We start from the raw sequence: 20362 nt of genomic DNA on the forward strand, positions 1-20362 counted from the left end.
CAAAGGGTAAATTGATACCTTGTTCATTCTACTCCCACAAGTTCTCTCCTACAGAGCAGCACTACACCATTGGAGACCGAGAACTTCTAGCTGTCAAGTTGGCGTTCCAAGAATGGCGCACCCCTGGTTGGAAGGGGTGCAACATAAATTTACCATTTTCACCAACCATAAGAATCTTGAGCACCTTAAAGAAGCTCAACTCTCGAATCCTAGACAAGCCCGATGGGCGCTCTTCTTTGAATAGTTCAATTTCGTTCTACGTTATCGCCCAGTTTCCAAGAACGTTTGTACTGATGCACTATTGAGATCCTTCGAACCAGAGAATATTCCTGATGTTCCCAGACACATCATAGATCCTGCCTGCATATCCCTTGCCATGACCACTACTGTTCCAGTTGGGAAAACTGTCATTCCACATAGATTACGTGAACGAGTTCTGAAATGGGCCCATGATTCCAAGTTAGCAGGACACCCGGGTCGTACCAGGACTCTAGAGATGTTGGCCCAACATAGTGCAAGACTCTCGTAACTATGTAGATTCATGTTCTGCGCCCAACAGAAGCCACCTACTGGTCGGCCTTGGGGCCTACTCCAACCGCTTCCAGAACCTACCGAGCCATAGTACAGCATCTCAATGGACTTCATCACAGACCTGCCTCCATCCCAGAACAATACCATAATCTGGGTCATCATAGACCGTTTTTCAAAAATGGGTCACTTCATTTCCCTGCTAGGCCTCCCATCGGCCCCAGAAGTAGCCACGTTGTTCCTGAAACACATTTTCCATCTCCATGGACTCACAAAGGAAATCATATCCAACCGAGGACCTCAGTTTGCCGCCAGGTACTGGCGCTCTTTGTGCAAAATGTTTAACATTGCCTTGAATTTCACATTGGCCTATCACCCACAGGCCAATGGTCAAGCTGAAAGGACCAACCAGACCTTGAAAATATTCCTTCATTCCTACGTGAATGACCAGCAGGACAACTGGTCCAATCTGTTGCCCTGGGCTGAGCTGTCGCATAATACCCATGTTGCTGCTTCCACCAATGTATCTCCGTTCTCCGTGGTATTCGGACGACAACCTTGGCTGCCATTTCCAGTTCCTTGACTGTTCCTTCTCCAGCCGCACAATTCATGGCCCACACCATTCGCCAGGTATGGAATCAAGTCAAAGAATGCCTTACCCAGGCCGGTGAGCACTCCAAGCGCACTTCTGCTCTGTTCTGTTCAGAAGGTGTGGTTAAGCACCCGACACATAAGGTTGAGACTCCCTTCTCATCGCCTGGCTCCCTAGTATATCGGTCTGTTTCCAGTGCTTCGAAGAGTGGGAGCAGTGTCTTATCAACTTCGGTTACCTCGTGCCATGAGCATCCACAACACATTTCATGTCTGTCTTTTGAAGCCTTTGGTCCTCTTCTGGCCCTCTCGTAGAGATCCTTCACTTCCGCGGATCTTTACCGAACCAGATTTGTCACTCTTGGTAAGAGAGGTCCTCGATGTCCGTTGGTGTTGAGGCAGATAGTAATACCTCTTAGCCTGGGATGGTTATGGGGCCGAGGAGAACTCAGGGGAACCATCCCACAACATTCTTGATAAAGAGCTCCACAACATTTCCACAGGACCTACCCTGAAAAGCCACGGTCGCGTAGAGGGAGGTCTAGAAGAGGGGGGGTGGAACTGTTGTGCGCTCCGTCTACACCTGGCCCACACACGGGCCTGCTCACCTTACTAGCTCCTCTGCAGGACACGGGTCGACCTCCCCAGCGGCAACCGCAAGCTCCTCCAGGCCTCGGTGTTCCGCGGCAGCGGTCACTGGGCCTTCCACTGCGCACCAGGCCTCACGCTGGAGTTCGGCATCCTCAGTGGCATTGGCCACGCCCCTACATGAACACGCGCGGACCGCCCGGCCTCTTGTAGGGCCAGGGGCAGTTCCGAGCTCCACAGTGTGCCCTGATTGAACATACGATATACGGAAGTCCCTGCCTGCACTTCCTTACCTTGGCAATCAGGTCAGCACTGCTTGTGTACTAGTTTGCCTCCGCATTCACAGTCTTGTTCCAGTCTTGTTCCAGTCTTATTCCAGCGTCTGTCTGTCCTGTCTCCCCAGATAGTACCCTTGGACTGTCTCTTTGGTACTGACCTCGGCCTGCTCCTTGACCATTCTGTTCGCTGCCTAGATCCTGACCTCTGCCTGCCTTGTGACCTCATCTGATCTCTGGAACCTGACCCCTGCTTCATCGACTACTCCTCGGACTGATCCTCAGATTCTGACCCCGGCTGACATTGAACACGTCTCCTGATTCTGGTTCTGTCCCTTGCCTTGTCATCGCCTACACTGTACTGACCTTCCTTGCTCCTCCATACCTACAGCCTAGTGTCCGACCACGCTCCCTTGCTGTTCGTGGGCACACCTCTCTACTACCTCTCCAGGAAACCCTGCGAGGCCCACCTAAGTCCAAGTGGCCCGGGTCCCTATGAGCTCCACCCGGGGGACCGCGGGCTTCTAGTGGTGAAGCTCATCCAAGCCTCTGTATCCTCCTGTGCTCCACTTCCTGGGGCAGGTGCTTCCTGGTCCCTACCAGGTAGCCATTCTCCACTGCTCCAGGATAAGGGCCCACCTCCAAGCGCAACAAAACGTTAAAAACTTTGGAGTCACAATAGACAACCATCTTAACTTTAAAAAACACATTAATAACACTATAAAAGATGGTTATTTTAAATTGCATACCCTAAAAAAACTAAAACCCCTACTATACCAATGTGATTTCCGCACCGTACTGCAATTCCTTATATTTGCAAAAGTCGACTACTGTAACGCCCTCCTTCTAGGCCTATCCAAATCCACTATCCTGCCATTACAAATGCTGCAAAATGCAGCAGCACGCATACTCACCAATGCATGAAAGTCAGAACATATCGCACCCATTCTCAAAGATTTGCACTGGCTGCCCATTGCGCAAAGGATTATGTACAAAACACTATCGTTGATACAATGGGTACTTGCCAGGTTCTTATGGCCTGGATTGGCCACTGTTGGAAACAGGATGCTGGGCTTGATGGACCCTTGGTCTGACCCAGTATGGCATTTTCTTATGTTCTTATGTTCTTAAGACCCTACACACTGAAGATATGACCTGGCTCAACAATGACCTGCACTTCTGCAAGCATTCCAGACCCCCCAGAACTCAACATGCTGCCACACTACACACACCCTCCCACAAAGCAACTCTACTCCACGCAACTAAAAAGCGTGCCATAGCCATAGCCGGGCCTTTAAACTGGAGCAACATGCCATCTGATCTCCGTCAAGAATCATGCCCAAAGAAATTCAAACAAAAACTCAAAACATGGCTTTTCATACAAGCTTTTACATAAGGTAGTCACAATCAAATATCAGCATTTCTATCCATTTTTAACCTCATAATTCCTCCCTCATGAAACTCTCATATCTGTACCCAAATCGCAGATATGCCCCACCTCCTTTCTGTTCGTTTCTCCCCTCCTAGTGCATGACATGCCATGTCGCTGCGCTTCTAATAGGTTTCTCCCTAGAGATTCACCTCTTTTATAGAGATGTATTTCTACAAGCTATTATTCATACTAGTTTAATTTTACCATACACCTCAATACGCAGGCAACAGGTTTTCAATTTCTGTTAAATTTGTCTGTCTCTTATGCTATCATAATGCGCAATAAATAATGCCCCTAGAGATATTAGTCCATTAGTTTAAATTCATCAAATAGAGATCCATGAGAATTATCCCTCTAGTTAAATAACCATATGTCACATTGCCTTTTAATTTGATAGTTTTCTTGTATTTAGTTTTCTCTTATGAAATTTTCTTCTACTATGTTAAACCCTTTCAGTTATATGGATTTGTTATTACAGTCTTAGGGGTAGATTTTTAAAAAAAGCGCGATCGCGTACTTTTGTTCGCGCAGCAGGCGCGAAGAAAAGTACGCTGGATTTTATAAGATACGCGCATAGCCGCGTGTATCTTATAAAATCCTGGATCAGCGCACGCAAGGCTGCCGATTTTGGGCAGCCTGCGCGCGCCGAGCCGCGCAGCCTGCCTCCATTCCCTCCGAGGCCGCTCTGAAATCGGAGCGGCCAGGAGAGAACTTTTTTTCGCCCTCCCCTCACCTTTCCCTCCCTTCCCCTACCTAACCCACCCCCCCGGCCCTATCTAAACCCCCCCCCCTTATCTTTGTCTTTCGATTTACGCGCGCCAGCGGAGTGCTGCCGCGCCGTCATCCTACCCGGGGGCTGGTCTGGAGGCCTAGACCACGCCCCTGGGCCGGCGCCACGCCCCCGGTCCCACCCCCGAAATGCCGCGTCCCGCCCCCGAAATGCCACGGCATTCGGCCCCGCCCCTGACATGCCCCCGACACGCCCCCTTCAAAAACCCCCGGGACTTACGCGCATCCCGGGGCTCTGCACGCGCCGGTGGCCTATGCAAAATAGGCGCGCCGGCACGCGAGGGCACTGCTAGCGTAAATCCGGGCGGATTTACGCGAGCAGGGCTTTTAAAATCCACCCGTTAAGTTGGAATGTTATCTATAAAACACTGCTGCTAATTCCTTTATTTATTTAGCGCTGTTACGAAATATTGTTGAATGTGAACCGATGTGATGTTATTAAATGAATGTCGGTATATAAAAACCATAAATAAATAAATAAATAAATAAATAAATAAACAAATAAGCCTTCAATACAATGAACACCCCTGGCAGAGTAGACAAAAAAAAAAAGGTCTAAAAGCTTGAAGAATGGTCAAATACTTGGCAATTAACATTCAATGTCACAAAGTATAGTCATGACCTTGGGATTTAGAAATCTATGGGAGTGGTATTTAGTTGGTGGTGAAGATCTGATATACACTGATTAGAAGAGAAAGTTTGGCATGAAAATGTCTGATGATCAAAAGGCAAAGAAAGTGTGATAAAGCTGTTTCAAAATAATGGTGAGATGAATAAGGAGAGGCACAACCAAATGCTTTATATAGGTCAATGGTGAAGCCATACTTAGATTACTCTGTTCAGTTCTGGAGGTCATACCGCAGAAAGGAGAAAGAGAGGATAAAGAGAGTCAAAAAAATGCTAACCAAAATGGTTAGGTCTGCACTAAAAGCCGTATGAGATGAGACTAAAGGATCTTTATATATATATTCTTGGATATCCGTGCCATTGGCTGGCCCCTGTCATATGGTGGGAACACTGGATGGCCCTTGCCATTTTTAAAGATGGCGCCGGCCATCCATTACTCCTACCAACTGACAGGGGCCGGCCAATGACATGGATACCCTGTCATATGGTAAGGGCAAAGGGCCATCGGCGCCATTTTTATTAGTGGCAGCCGATGGCCCGAGAGCGGGAGATCGCTTCCATTACCCCTACTGGACCAGCAGGTAATTTTAAAACGTTTTGGGGGGGGTCGGGAGGGTGGGGGAACCTAAGGGAGCAGTTTTAAAGGGTCGGGGTGGGTTTAGGGCTTGTTTATGTGTGCCATTTTTCCTGCCCTCTCCCAAAACGATAAGAGCACCCCACGAACAATTTTGTGGGGTTTTCCTATCGCTTTTGGGGAGCCCCCGATTTCTGATGACTTTGAAAATATCGTACGATATTTTCAATCATCAGAAATACGATTCACATCCTTAGTAATGAATGTCTAAAAATGGTAGGATAAACACAGAAAATCCCTGAAGACAAAGAATGGTAATGAAGTACTGGAAAGACTGATGAGTAGCAGCTCAGCCCATAATATCAGTGCTGTAACTGCTTTGTGCTTCCAGGAATGCACTGTGGTAACACAATGGAATGGTGATAAAAACCCTAACTAAACAATAGAAGCATGATTGCAATAGAATATTGGCTAGGGATGTGCATAGATTTTTTTCATTTTGTTTCAATTAGTGTATACTAACTTGTAATTAATGAGCACTAGAAAATGAAAGCAGGAAAATTTAAAAACAAACTGAAACAAAAAATTTTTTGCACACTGTTAATGTTGGCTTTGGTATTGCTTTTGCGAAAAACAAAATTGAAAATGTCAAGACCTGGAATAACCTACTAGAAGAAAAAACAGAGGCCTTCACTTTGGCAGATGATGGGCAGGCTTGGGAAAGTGGTGGGAAAGGCTTAAGAGAACATGAAAAAAATTTGGGTGAAGGATTTAGTTGGTGTTGAATTGCATAGGGGATTTTGTGTGTACGTGTATATATCTAAATTGAATAAATCTCTACTAGGAAGACTGGATGGACCATTTTGGTTTTTATCTGACAGCATTTACTATGTTATTATGTTACTTTGTAATTATTGTGTGCTAACGATGACCCAATATCACACAATCTACTAAACTAATGAGATGCAAATTATCACATGGCACTTTTACAGCATAACTGTGTGATATCCTGCTTACCAAGTAAAAATTCTGTATTTCCAGGCAAGAAACCCCCATGAGGTATTTTGACCAAAATAACAATAATAACCTAATCAGAAATACATCATTCCTTACGATAAAGTGGAAAGGTTCTGGAGTGCGGAGTCAGAAGAAGAGGTTCAAATGAGAATCCTAAACCATTGAATGTGGAAGGACATTAAAGGCAATGTGCAGCACAGGAGCACTACTACCCAAATGCTGGACCTACAACATACTTTTCAGTGTTGAGGAGAAAGACTCTTCTAGATCAACTTCTGAGTACTACTCAGCAAGAGGCTCACGCTGGCAAAGGAAAAATTGTGAATATAGATAGCAGCGCTTAGTTTTCACCATTTTGGAAATGGGAAAGCCATACTGCATAATACTACCGTTTAACTTTAGTTCTGCTATGGTTGGCTCGTAAGAATTAAAATAAAAATAAACGTGGCAAGTCAGCAGGAATTTAAGGGTTGGAGTTAAAAGTGTAAAAGGGAGGCTAAATAAAAGGTGGGTGGGGGGGGAAACCCGATCTGTTAACTGAACAAACTGGGAGTGAACTGGGAAAAAGGGCTATTGGGTCAGATCGCATTGTTTTTAAAATCCCCCCACTTACTCGGTACAGCCAGCATTTGTACACACAAGCGCATTTACATATAAAATTGTGCATCCATGTACGTGCATACAGCTGATTGTATAACATGCACACTTATACGTGCGTATGATATAAAATGGTTGCATGCACTGATGCAAGCCGGTGTATGAATGTACATGTACGCCCATGCGCCTGTTTGACGGTTATCCTCTATGAAAGCAAATACCAGTTATTGCATATATCTTGAGAAGTAGACATATTTTTTTGTATCACAAAAATGTGGCTTTTTGAATCTCATTCTGTGTTATTGAACCAGATTTGAATATCTTTATATTCCATCTTCTCCAGATCTAGACCTGATTGTAGAGGTGGTGGGGCATTATTGATTTTTGCTAAGATCTCTGAGTATGTCTTTAGTAGGGGTGTGCATTCGGATTGACCGCATTAGTAAAACGCAACTCATATTTTTTTTTTACTTAAAAAATTGATTCGACATAAACGATCGGATTTCCCACATATCGAACATAGATATGTTCGATATGTGGGAAATCGCGATTGTTGAGCCAAAATAAAAATATAAACCCCCTCACCCTCCTTAATCCCCCCCCCCCGACTTACCACAACTCCCTGGTGATGGAGCGAGGAGTGAGGACGCCATTTCTGCAATCCTTGGCGAGAAGCATGTGACGTCGGCGGCACGTCGAGTGACGCCGGCGTCACGTGATTCCCGGCTCGTTCGCGCCGGATGGCTCGTTCGGCCCAAAAAGAACTTTTGGCCAGCTTGGGGGGGTCAGGAGGCCCCCCCAAGCTGGCCAAAAGTTCTTTTTGGGCCGAACGAGCCGTCCGGCGCGAACGAGCCGGGAATCACGTGACGCCGACGTCACGTGATTCCCGGCAAGTTCGCGCCGGACGGCTCGTTCGGCCCAAAAAGAACTTTTGGCCAGCTTGAGGGGGTCCCCCCAAGCTGGCCAAAAGTTCTTTTTGGGCCGAACGAGCCGTCCAGCGCGAACGAGCCGGGAATCACGTGACGCCGCGTCACTCGACGTGCCACCGACGTCACATGCTTCTCGCCAAGGATTGCAGAAATGACGTCCTCACTCCTCGCTCGATCACCAGGGAGTTGTGGTAAGTCTGGGGGGGGGATTAAGGAGGGTGAGGGGGTTTACATTTTTTTTTTGCACATATGTACATATACCCAACTCATTGGATTTTTTTTATGTCCATATTGGCCGCAAGTGGGACCCCCTTTCGGACATAAAAAATATGAACATAAAATTTTGCTCTGCACATCCCTAGTCTTTAGTTACCATCAAATCTATTACTCATAGAGAGAGGCTTTTGATTGCCTCAAATAAGTGGGGCCTTTTGTTTTATTTATAGCCTGTCTACTTTTTAAAATACTCATTATTCTTCTTTCATTGAGTCTTTGCTTGGTGAGCTGAGAATAGAAATCTTATAGTCTTAGGTGATTTTAGCTTACATATAGATGACATATCTCTTGCTAGTTATTGTGAGGACTTTTTAACTGTTATGTCCTCTTGGGGTTGGTTTTAGATGATTCATTCTACAATCTACAGAGTTAGCCATGCTAGATCTTGTCTTCCTGTGTGAACATTGGATTTGTGGTATGTATTTAGGTACTTTTGTGAGCAGATTCCTTGGTGCAATCAATTTGATTCAACTGATTTTACCAGTTCCAATAAAGCTACTCTCTGTTTCTTTTACTCCTTCTAAATTTTGAAAGCACAGCTATTCTTTAAGGTCAGCCTGGGCTCCCTTCTTTGAATATTTCTCAGACAGTTGCTTCTGATGTAACCACTGGCTAAGCACACTTCGTGCAGCCTTTGATTTGTTAGCACCAATGAAATGTAATTCAATATATAGGAAATTAAGGGTCCCATGGTTTCCAACACATTAAATCAGCAAAATGTCTTCGATGTGCTGAATTTTGATTGCAGAAAATAAAGACTATTGTACATCTAAAGCTTTATTAAGAGAGCCTGTCTGATTATAGATGTTCTCTTGATAAGGCAAAGAAAGAGTATTTTTCTGTGCATATTCAGAGAGCTCCTAATTGTCATTAACTGTTTTGTTTTGGGGTTTTTTTTTGTTGTTGTTAATTCATTATTGACCCAGAAACAATGTTTATAAAGTATTTAATGCTTATGACTGTGAGAAGTTTGTGAACTTTCTGATGATAAAATAGATCAGATTTCTTCTACTTTCTCTAATGAATTTTTATTGGCTCCCTGATGTTGATCAAAGGTGGGGTGAATTTGAACTGGTCAGATGTTTTGAGATTATTAAGAATATTGGGAACATGAACAATACATATTATGCTCTTAATACTTGCTCTAATGTATTAATGAAAGTACTCAGAGAGGATACTGGTACTTTTTAGGTGGATATTAAAAAATCAGCTGAGAACCTCAATTTTGGATCCTGAATTTATCAAAATGCGGTAAATATTGCATGTGATGGGAAAAGGGCTGTGTTTTATGGTAACAGGGAGTTTATTGCAATTTGTGCTAATACCTATAAGATAAGTGTCAGAATGTGGAGAGAGAGAGAGAGCGAGAGTAGCCATAATGTGCTGACCCTAGATAGGTATTTATATCTCTATGGGAGGCCCACCTAATAACTCGAGGTGAGGTTTAGATATTAGTGGAGGGGGTTAGGGGCCACTTTTACATTCAATGTGAGATGTATGAACAGAATAATGCTCTCTTGTGAACATTTGATGACCATCGGAGTGAGGAAACTCACCCAAAGATGAGATTTGTGCAATGTTCTCTCAACCTAGCTTGATGGACTCTCTACCTGGGTAACATCAAACTAGGTTGAGAGAACATTGCACAAATCTCTCTCTCTCTCTCTCTCTCTCTCTCTCTCTCATCCCTGATTGCTAGGTGGACACCCTGGGAGCTTCAAGTACCAAACCCAGCATCCACAAAAACCTCCACAACAGGTGACACAGCTTAACACTCCTGAAAAAGTTGTAGCTAAAATTTGCATTCAAGCCGTGCAATAGGGTTTCACAAAACAGTAAACCTAACTCCTCCTCTTTTTCGGATTTGCATCGAACCATACGATATGGTGCTATCCCATGCATTAAAGGCATTTTCGCATGCGTTAACAGCACTTTTTGCATGCGAAAACGTCTTAGCACATTTTGATAAATGAGGGGGTAAGTTAGAAATATATTCAGTTTATTTGAATATTCTCATACATTTGGGGGCCTAGAAGTTAGGCCTGCTAAATTAAGTACTTATTCCTGCTAATCAGTTGTAAGATCCTAACTTTGTTCACTCCACCTCCCCTCCCCCCATAGCCAACAACCTTTTAGGGTCCTAAATTTAGGCATTCATTCCTAGTAATTTTTAAAAGGGCCAACATAAGAGCCTAACTCAAAAAATTAGGAGACTAAGGGGGTCATTTTCTAAAGCTATCGCAAGCTTGCTGGGGTCTCCATTGCTCAGGTGGGGCAATGGTCTCTATTGCCAGCTACTTTAGCTATGGTCTGCATCAGGAAAGCTAGTTCTGTGGGGGCCTCATGTCTGGCATATTGAAGTGGGAGAGAATGTGGTAGATGACAGAGTGCTGCACGTTCTTGCATTACTCTCTGGGGAGCCACTCTTTCCTGTGCTACATCCCCACTGTGCCTCTGCCTTCAGTGCTCTTGTTTATATACCCTAGTGAAACTCTGGGACAATATTTCCCTCTAAGCTGAGTGCGTGAGTGATTGCTCATACATTTTGGAGCATCACTCACAGGTCTTACATGGTCACTCACATACAATTTTCTTTGTGCTACTTACAGAAATGGAATGCTAATACAGGCTAGGGGTGTGCATTCGTTTTGAACACATATGTAAAACGCAACTTTTTTTTTTTTAACTTAAAAAAGTGATGAGGCGCAACGATCGCGATTTCCAACTTATTCAACATAGCTATGTTGAATAAGTTGGAAATCGCGATCGTTGATCCTAAATAAACACTTAAACCCCCCACCCTCCTGACCCCCCCAAGACTTACCAAAACTCCCTGGTGGTCCAACGGGGGGTCCGGGAGCGGAGGCGCGGTGAATCACGTGACGTCGGCGTCACGTCGGCGTCACGTCGGAGTGACGCGGACGTCACGTGGTCCACCGCGCCTCCTGACGTGTCCACCACGCCTCCTGACCCCCCCAAGCTGGCCAAAAGTTCCGGTTGTGTCCAACGGGGGTCCGGGAGCGGAGGCGCGGTGAATCACGTGACGTCGGCGTCACGTCGGAGTGATGTGGACGTCACGTGCTCCTCACAAAGGAATACAGGAATGGCTTCCTGACTCCCCGCTGGACCACCAGGGAGTTTTGGTAAGTCTTGGGGGGGGGGGGATTAAGGAGGGTGAGGGGTTTAAATTTTTATTTAGGGAACCGGTGCACGTATGGACATAGCCTCAACTTATGGAATTCTACATATGTCCATATTGACCGAAATTGACCCTCACCTTCGACTTATGGACTTATGAACATAAACTTTTTGTCTGCACATCCCTAATACAGGCACTCAAAAATTGTTGTTTTAAAAAAAATTGTTGCTCAAATGAAAGAAATTTGCATGCACCTAGTAAATCCTTGGATGGAACATTGTCTGGAGGACTAGGCTCCTTTTTACCCATGGGTCACGAACCTTGGCACCATGTAAGTATTGTTTTGTAGGGATGTGCATTCGTTTGTGATGAAATAGGAAATAGAGACGATATTTCCTATTTCATCGCATTTTGGGGGGACGGTGAAACGATAAGGAAACCCATGAAATTTCGTGTGGTTTTCTTAACATTTTTGTGGGGCAGAAAGGGCACATTTAAAAAAAACCAAAACCAAAAAACTATACCCACCCCAACCCTTCAAATTTAATTAATTGCAACCCCCCCACTGTCCTGACCCCCCCCCCAAACTTGCCGAAATTCCCTGGTGGTCCAGTGGGGGTCCCGGTAGCAATCTCCCCCTCTCAGGCTGTCGGCTGCCATGAATCAAAATGGCACTGATGGCCCTTTGACCTTACCATGTGACAGGGGCTATTGGTACCATTGGTCGGCCCCTGTCACATGGTAGGAGCAATAGATGGCCCGCACCATTTTTTAAGATGGTGTCGGCTGTCCCAGGACCCCCTCTGGACCACCAGGGAATTTTGACAAGTTTTTTTTGGGGGGGGGGGTTGCAATTAATTAAATTTAAGGGTTGGGGTGGGTTTGTGGTTTTTTTTACTACCCCAGTTGTAATTCAATTTGAAGGGTTGGGGCGGGTTTCATGCTTCGTTTCAGGGGGTCAGTCGAAATAAAATCATCCCGAACCATGGAAAAACTAAATTTCCCGTGGTGGACCAATAACGAAGGCCAAACCAAAAGGTTTGGCTGAATCACATCTCTATTTTTATATTAGATGTTTCAGTCTCTTTTGCACCTGCTTCTGCAAGTAATCCACAAACTGCAATACCTCTGCTTCCATTCGTTCTTGCTTATTGTTATGACCATCGGTTGCAGATGGCTGCAACCACATGTGCTTATCTCCTGCACTGCTCTCCTTCCCTACCTGGGGCTCCTCGCAGCTCAGGCCAGCCTTCACCACCACATTCCCTGGGACTCCTCATGGCAGCCCGGATGCTGCTGCCATCTTCTTTGACTCTCGGCCTTCCTAGGCGCGCGCACACGCGTGCCACCGGGCTCTCCTTTCTAGCCTCCTCAGCGGGAACCTTGGGGACTGTTATTATTCATGATGGTTGTGGGTGCATCTTTGGGCCAGTGGCAGATGACCACACCCACGGGGGAAGATCCCGAGAGGGACCACTGGTCAGGCTCAGAATTGGGAGACACACACACACACACACAAGTTCATTTATTAAATAGTTCTTGAGAACCACCAGAGGTGGCAGTAGAGATCTGGAGAGCCCGGCTGGGCTGTAGTCCCTTAGGCATTCGAACAGCGATCCCAGAAAGGCTGAGCTGTAGAGAAACTGAGATAGTGAGTAGGCAGAGTATGCAGCGTTCAGGAACAGAACCTTTATGTTAACACTCACACTGTAGTCTCTTAGAATAGCCCAGGAGCTGGAATGAAGTAGGCCCTCGAGGAGCGAGTACCTGGTTCCAGGGAAAGCTCTGAGAGAGAGATGGTAACTCACTGGTGTTGTAGGCAGCGGTGACTTCCTGGCAGAAGTTGTATTCAGTAGCAGGTCTGGGAACGTGGGCCCTCGAGGAGCAAGTACCAGTTCCAGACTGTGACCTGAAAAGTAAAAGAGAGAGCGAGGCCCCCAAGGAGCGGGTACCCTTGGTAAAGTCCGAGGAGGCAGAGTAGCAAGGTATGCGGAGAGCGAATCCCATCCGCAGCGATACCTGGAGGCAGTTAGGTATGAATCCATTTGCTAACTCGATTAGTTAGCGAAATGAAAGACCTTTAAATAGCCAAAGATGATGACATCATCTCAAGGGGACGCCCCTGAGGTTTGTACCACTGCTGGCACTTGAGTCAGCAAGATGATACCGTGGCAGCCAAACTTCCATCAACCCCGGAGGGAGTCGCCAAAGAGGTAAGGAGGGCGGAGTGGAGACGTCGGGCAGCGACGGTCGCAACAGTACCCCCCTTCAAAGGGTGATCTCCTCTTCGGGTACCAGGTTTGGGTTTTGAAGGATGCGTGATGTGGAACTGACTAAGCATCTCTTCGTCCAAGATATTGATCTGAGGCTCCCAAGAGTTTTCTTCAGAGCCGAAACCCTCCCACAACAGGAGGTATTCATAAATATTGCCTTTTTCCGAACATCCAGAATCTCTTCGACTTTGTATTCTAAGTCATCTTCTGCATTGATGACAGGTGGGTAATGAGATTTGGAAGTAAATTTGCTGCATATGAGAGGTTTCAGAAGTGAAACATGGAAAGCATTATGGATGTTGACACCAGGTGGTAGCTTCAGATGATAGGTGACTTTGCCAGTACGTTAAAGGACTGGGAATGGTCCCACATAGCGAGGAGAAACCGAGAGGAGGCTAGTTTAAGTCTGAGGTGCTTGGTTGACAACCAGATCTTGTCTCCTGGCTTGAAGACTGGAGCTTGTGAATGGTGCGCATCATAGTATCTATTTATTTATTTATTTATTTATTTGTTTGTTTGTTTATTTATTTATTTATTTAAAACCTTTTCTATACCGTCGCTAAGTTATATACCATCGCAACGGTTCACAAATAGGCACATAAAATAAGGTAGGTGCTTCTTAGCATGGTCACTCGCTTTGATTAGCATGTCCTTTGTCTGAACCCACAGATTATGGATATCATCAGCAGTGGATTGAGTTGCTGGGGACGTCACTGAGATCTTCAGTGGAAGTGGCGATGTTGGGGAATGTCCATAGACCACTTCAAAAGGTGACAATCCAGTAGATGTAGCTGGATGAGAGTTGATGGCGAATTCAGCCCATGGAAGCAATTCGGCCCAGTTATTCTGTCGGGACGTGACATAAGCTCGAATAAACTGCTTCATTGTACGATTCATCCGTTCCATCTGGCCATTCAACTGCAGATGATAGGCTGAGGTGTAGTCTAGAGAGATGTCAAACAACTTGCACAAGGCCCTCCAGAATCGTGCCGTGAATTGGGACCCACAGTCGGAGACGATGTGAGAAGGTAGTCCGTGGAGGTGGATTATGTGCTTTATGAAGAGCTTTGCAAGCTCCAAAGTTGTAGGTATGCCAGGGAGCACCACGAAGTGTGCCATTTTGCTAAATCGGTCCATTGTCACCCAGATGGTATTCATTCCTCCGGAAGTAGGTAAATCAACTACAAAGTCAGTAGCAATGTGCGACCAGGGTCGTTCCGGAACTGGCAGAGGTTGCATCTGACCCCATGGTTGTTCAGAAGCGGGTTTGTTTTTAGCACAATTGGTGCAGGATGCCACGTAGGATTAGGTATCCTTTTTGATGGTAGGCCACCAATACAGCTTCTGTATCTTGAGCAGGGTACGGCGTTGGCCAGGATGGCCAGCCAGCTTGGAATTGTGCGTCCAGAAGAACACTTTCTTCCTGAGTCTTTTTGGAACAATGGTTTTACCAGTGGGTACAGAGTGGATGCCAAGAGGATCTTCTTCGGGTCAATTATGTTCTGTGGCTCATCAGGCACAACCTCTGAATGAAAGGAGCGCGATAGAGTGTCTGCTTTGGTGTTTTTATCTCCAGGGCGGTACTTCAGCACAAAATCAAAACAATTAAAAAATAAGGGCCATCTGGCCTGTCTGTAATTCAGGCGTTGTGCGTGGTGGAGATACTTTAGATTTTTATGATCCGTGAATACAGTTATTTGATGTTGAGCGCCTTCGAGCCAAGACTGCCATTTCTCGAATGCAAGCTTTATTGCCAAGAGTTCTTTATTGCCGATCCCATAGTTTCTCTCGGCTGGAGAAAATCTTCATGAGAAGAAAGAACAGGGACGTAAGGCTTTTGAGTCTCCTGTTTGGCTCAACACTGGATGCTGCAAGCTAAGATGGGATGCTGCAAGCTAAGACGGGATCCGGTACTCGCTCCTTGAGGGCCTACGTCCCTGAATGCTCAGAAGACTCTTTATTGCCTGGAAGTGATTGCAGACATGACCACTGTGAGTTCTATTACAGATAGGAACCGGTACTCGCTCCACGAGGGCCTGTGTTCCTAATTTCTGTAGACTCTCTTCTGTCTATGATGTTATCGCAGGTACAGAGATTGTGAGTTCTTATTCCAGACTGCATATAGGAACCAGTACTCGCCTACGGCTCCTGTTCCTGAATATACTGAAGACTCTCTGTTGCATAGAAGCCATTACAGATATCTACAATTATGTATCTTCTACTACTGGTTATGTATCCAGCATACCCTGTCTACTCACTACCTATAGTCTCTCTCTACAGCTCAGCAACCCAGAGATCGCAGTTCCAGTATCTGAGGAACTTCAGCCCTGCCGGGCACATCTGCTCACTACCGCCACCTCTGGTGGTTCTACTTTCTGTCTAATAAAGAACTATCTGTGTCTGTCTCCATATCCAAGCCTAGCCGGTGGTCCCTCTCAGGATATCCTCCTGGGGGTGCTCCCAAGGATTCACCAATTTCCATTAAGTATTTATTCCTTATACTACTAGAGCGGTATCATACAGACTGCCACTCTGTGGGAGCCAACCCTCAACAGATCATTAACTCCACCTATGGAGTATTACTAATTGCTAGCTCCTCCCCTTGGGGGAGCAGCATTGAATAGTTGCTGAGAGTAACTGGTACGGTTTAGCAAGTCACGTCGCCCAGCAAGGGCTCTCCATGAATGGAGGATAACAGTAGTGGATCTTTCAACTTGATGAGGGGAATCCTCAGGTACTCCACTAGACGTCTGAGAATGAAGTTGCCTCCTGCCCCTGAGTCCACCAGGGCAGGAGTCTGAACCGTGACTGGTGCATAGGTCAAGGAGACTGGGAGAGAGAGTAGAGGAGAGGGCATAGTGAGGCCTAAGAACAGTCCTCCTGCAGGACTTAAGCCCATCCATTTTCCGGACAAATGGAGCATGTAGAGACGTCGTGGCTGGGCTGACCACAGTACATGCATAGGCCGCGCCTCTTCTGAAGTCTTCTCTCTTTGGAAGTCAAACATCCATGACTAAGTTGCATCGGTTCATCAACATCAGCAGCAGGGATTACTGGAACCATCCGAGGTGCAGGTATAGCACTAGCCTATTTCAACCTAGGTAACACCTTAGGCCAGAGTTCCTTCACCTTGTTCCGGAGCCGGTGATCAATCCAAGTGGCCAAGGCTACTAGTTCATCCAGCGAGTCAGGTGTTTCACGAGCAGCCAGCTCGTCCTTTAAACAGTTATACAGGCCTCTGAAGAAGAGAGTCTTGAGACATATGGGGTCCCAGCAGAGTTCTGCCGCAAGAGTTTTGAACTCTATGGAAAATTCAGCCAATGATCTGTTGCCTTGCTTCAATTCAATCAAAGCAGAACCGGCGACAGCAGTTCGGGCAGGGTCATCGAAAACGGATTTAAATAAGTCCATAAATCCTTCTATGTCCTGCAAAATGGGGTCCTTGCATTCCCTCAAGGTAGATGCCCAAGACAAGGCCCTACCATCCAGGTAGGAAAGGATATAGGTAGTCTTGGAGAGAGCTGTATGAAATAAAATGGCTGTACAGTAAAATGCATGCAGCACTGGTTTAAAAAGGCCTGGGTCTTCTGGATTTCTCCGGAAAAGCGGATTGGAGCCGCCAGTGGTACAGCAGTCTTTAAAGTTACCTCTTGTAATTGACCTTCATGGTTGGAAGCTGTGCCTTGAACCTTTTGTGTGTAGCTGATGGAACGCTGAAGTAAGTTTCTCCAAGGCGTCTCGCTGCTCCGAAATGCGCAGGGCCAGGTCCGGTATGGCCTGCAAGGCATTGAACTGTGCCGGATCCATGGAGTTAGCAATCTGTTATTATTCGTGATGGTTGTGGGTGGATCCTTGGGTCGGTGGCAGCTGACCACGCCCACGGGGGAAGATCCTGAGAGGGACCACCGGTCAGGCTCAGAATTGGGAGACAGACACACACACACACACAAGTTCTTTTATTAAACAGTTCTTGAGAACCACCAGAGGTGGAAGTAGTGAGCTGGAGAGCCCGGCTGGGCTGTAGTCCCTCAGGCACTGGAACAGCAATCCCAGAAAGGCTGAGCTGTAGAGAAACTGAGATAGTGAGTAGGCAGAGTATGCAGCGTTCAGGAACAGAACCTTTATGTTAACACTCACAAATTTGCAAATTTGATTTAAGTGGAAGGAGTAAATGAACATGAGAGCTTGTTAACATTGCATGCAATAATGTAATACACACTATTGCAGGATTAAATGTTGGAAATAACTACACCTTTTTCCTGAGCTTTATGCCTGCGATAGCTGTGTGTTATGGCCAAAACAAGATTTATCGCAAATACTGTATTGGGAGGGGAGAGAGAAGGAGAGAGCCTCTGTGGAGGCCCACTGTTTTTTGAACATTTTATTTCTCTGTAAGAAGGGGCATTATGAACTTGGGCTGAGGTTTGTGGGGTAAATTGGGTTTTAGGGGGCAGTTTAATATGCAGAGTCATATGTATGAGCAGCACAGTTACAATCAGTGAAGATTTCATGTGATTTGGATGGATGAAAGGTGAAAAAAAGAGTAGATTTGTACTTTGTTCTTTCTACCTAGCTTGATTGCAGCTACGTAGTGCATCAAGCTAGGTAGAGAGAACAAAATACAAATCTGCTCTAGGTACTGCATCAAACTAGGTAGAGAGAACATGGTACAAATCAACTCTTCTTTCACCTTTCATCCCTCCAAACCACATGAAATCTTCACCAATCGTAACCGTGCTGTTTGTATGAATGACTGTGCATGTAAAAAGTGCCCCCCCAGAACTCACCCAAAGTTACTAGCGGCCCCTCTTACACTGGTATAAATAGTTAACTGTTTAGGCAGCCAACTTGTGCAAGGTCACAAGAATCAACAGTGGGACCCGAACGCTGGTCTCCCTAGATCACAGCTCACTGCTCTAACCTCTAGGCTACTCCTCCACTCTGTAGCATCCTTGAAGTGCTTCTAGATTTGTATCTGTTTTCTTATCACTACCCAGTCACAATGCCCTAGAGAGAAATCCACCCCTAACTCTGTTTCAAGAGACAGGTCATGAAGGTGAGTCTGCTGTTCTATTAACTTCTGCAGCATCAGATAGTTGGAATTCCATTGGGTGTCAACATCTTGAATCAGATGCGGATGAGGCATCTCAAATTCTTCCTGCTTCTGAAGGAGAAGTTGTCCACCTTCATAATATGATGAAAATGCTCCACTGTTTTCCTGCAACTTTCTAATAGCCCTTTCAGGACTGGAATCTTGTGGACCTTGGGCTTCAGCCCGAGGCATCCCTCATTGCCAGTGCAGCAATTGTGTAAAGGAACAGATCCTCTGATAGCCTCCCCATCTTCCACAGCCTTTATTACATTTGTACCGTGTGTCCCAAAAAGCCTGCCTGAGCACTGCTACCTCTCTAGTCTAGCTGCCAGCCTTCCGGTATCTCTCTTATGTCTGTTAAGATATTGCATAAGGTATGGGTTTTATCAATCACCTATGTGTGCAGCATAGCCTGCCTTCATCCTGATGCAAGGTCCCTACTAGAGCTGCTGACTGCACCTGCCTCAGCCAGCTCACACCAGTGTGCCATCAGGGAGAGGTACATCAAAGAAATAATTCATTTTTATAAAATTCACTGACATAGAAATAGTATGTTATTGCTAACACTAAATACATAGGGGAAATGACCTTCATACAAATGGAAATGCTGACTGCACTCATAGATTGGAGTGACTGATGTTTTCATGGGTGCATCCTGGTTTATAATCATAGGTCACCTTTGTCAGTTTTTAAATTTTTTGTTTGCATATAAAAATGTTTCTTGTTAGTAACAGCAGCCTGAATTTCAAGCCTTTCTAAACACCGTCTGACAGCCCGACACTGTATCAGTTTCGACAATAAAAATGACAGTATGTAACTTTTGTCAGTGTCTCAGCACTGAGACTGCAGCAGTGAATACCAGAAAAAGCCATTTGCCAATGCACAAATTCTTCCCTCACTTCTTTTTTTTTATATATTTATTTCAATTCTAAGAGAGCTTCTGAAAAGATAAGCTCTCTCTGCAAAATCCTACAGAGAAAATGGGGTTTATGTTACGGTTTCACCTGCTGCACAGCCTCTCCTCCACCATGCGTTCTCAGCAAGCACCCAGCTGCACAAGTCACCTTCCTGCTGATCGCCTGATGCTTCAGGTCCAGCCCTACTTAACCCAGCCTATCCAGTCCCTCAGCTTTTCTGCCCGATTACGCTTTGGATGACTTCTACAAGAAAATAGATTATTTTTAAATAACTCCAATATATCTTTTACAACATTTGAAAAGAGAGAGAGACACCCCTAAGAACATAAGAACATGCCATACTGGGTCAGACCAAGGGTCCATCAAGCCCAGCATCCTGTTTCCAACAGTGGCCAATCCAGGCCATAAGAACGTGGCAAGTACCCAAAAACTAAGTCTATTCCATGTTACCGTTGCTAATAATAGCAGTGGCTATTTTCTAAGTCAACTTAATTAATAGCAGGTAATGGACTTCTCCAAGATCTTATCCAATCCTTTTTTAAACACAGCTATACTAACTGCACAAACCACATCCTCTGGCAATAAATTCCAGAGTTTAATTGTGCGTTGAGTAAAAAAGAACTTTCTCCGATTAGTTTTAAATGTGCTACATGCTAACTTCATGGAGTGCTCTCTAGTCTTTCTATTATTCGAAAGAGTAAATAACTGATTCATATCT

Source organism: Rhinatrema bivittatum, chromosome 3, assembly GCF_901001135.1.
Source record: "Rhinatrema bivittatum chromosome 3, aRhiBiv1.1, whole genome shotgun sequence".
In the NCBI taxonomy this organism is placed as follows: Eukaryota; Metazoa; Chordata; class Amphibia; order Gymnophiona; family Rhinatrematidae; genus Rhinatrema; species Rhinatrema bivittatum.